Source organism: Plasmodium knowlesi (genome assembly GCF_000006355.2).
Source record: "Plasmodium knowlesi strain H genome assembly, contig: PKNH_00_29, whole genome shotgun sequence".
In the NCBI taxonomy this organism is placed as follows: Eukaryota; Apicomplexa; class Aconoidasida; order Haemosporida; family Plasmodiidae; genus Plasmodium; species Plasmodium knowlesi.
The window spans coordinates 2,177-3,925 of NW_024070065.1; positions in this window are offsets into that span (position 1 = coordinate 2,177).

The window sequence follows — 1,749 nt, forward strand, 5'->3', positions numbered from 1 at the left end:
TTTTTTTTTTTTTTTTTTTTTTTTTTTTTTTCTCTTTTTTCTTTTTCCATCCGGTTTCTTGCCATCCGGTCCATGCCATACGGTTAGTATGTAGTATCCGGTTTCTGTCGGCGAGGAGTTTTTCCTATCCCCCCCCTAAAGTAACTAAAGCTAACCCCGGAACCTTACTCCTTAACCCTAAAATCTTATTCCTATACCCCTGTAACGTTATTCTAACACCCTTACCACCTTATTCCAACACCCATACAACCATATTGTAACAACTCTAAAACCATACTCTAACACCCTAAGAACCTTTATTCTAACACCCTTACCACCTTATTCTAACACGTTTACCACCTTATTCTGGCACCCCTAAGACGCTATTCCGACACCCCTAAGACCCTATTCTAACAACCTTAACACCTTATTCTAATACCCTTACCACCTTATTCTGGCACCCCTAAGACGCTATTCCGACACCCCTAAGACCCTATTCTGACACCCCCAAGACCCTATTCTAACACCCCTAAGACCCTATTCTAACACCCCTAAGACCTTATTCTGACACCCTTACCACCTCATTCTAACACCCTTACAACCTTACTCTAACACCCTTACCACCTAATTCTGACAACCTTACCACCTTATTCTAACATCACTACAACCTTATTCTAATACCCTTACCACCTTATTCTATCAACCTTACCACTTTATTCTAACGCTCTTACCACCTTTATTACGACACCCCAACAACGTTATACATATACCCCTAAAACCTTAATCTTATACCCCTACAACCTTACTTCTTTACCCCTGAAATCTTACTCCTACACCCCTAAAACCTTACTCCTACACCCCTAAAACCTTACTCCTATACCCCTAAAACCTTATTCTGACACCCCTAAGACCCTATTCTGACACCCCAACAACCTTATTCTGACACCCCAACAACCTTATAGTAACACCCTTACCACCTTATAGTGACACCCTTACGACCTTATTCTAACACCCAGAATATGAATTCTGACACCCCTATAACCTTATTCTAACACCCTTACTACTTCATTCGGACACCCTTACCACCTTATTCTAATACCCCTATAACCTTATTCTAACAACCTTACCACCTTATTCTAACACCCTTACAACCTTATTCTAACACCCTTACCACCTTATTCCAACACCCATACAACCTTTATTCTGACACTCTAACAACCTTACTCTAATACCCCTAAAACCTTATAACAATACCCTGAAACCTTATTCAAATCCCCCTGAAACCTTATAACAATACCCTGAAACCTTACTCCTAAACCCGGAATCCGAATTCTGACACCCCTACACCCATATTCTAACACCCCTACAACCTTGTTGTAACACCCCTGAGACCCTATTCTGACACCCCTAAGACCCTATTCTAATACCCTTACAACCTTATTCTAACACCCTTACCACCTCATTCTAACAACCTTACCACCTTATTCTAATAATTTTACCACCTTATTCTAACACCAGTACAACCTTGTTCTGACACCCTTACCACCTTAATCTAACACCCTTACCATCTCATTCCAACACCCTTACAACCTTCATTCTAACACCCTTACCACCTTATTCTGACACCCTTACCACCTTATTCTAACATCCTTACCACCTTATTCTGACACCCCTAAGACCCTATTCTGACACCGTTACCACCTCATTCTAACACCCTTACCACCTTATTCTAACACCCTTACCACCTTATTCTAACATCCTTACCACCTT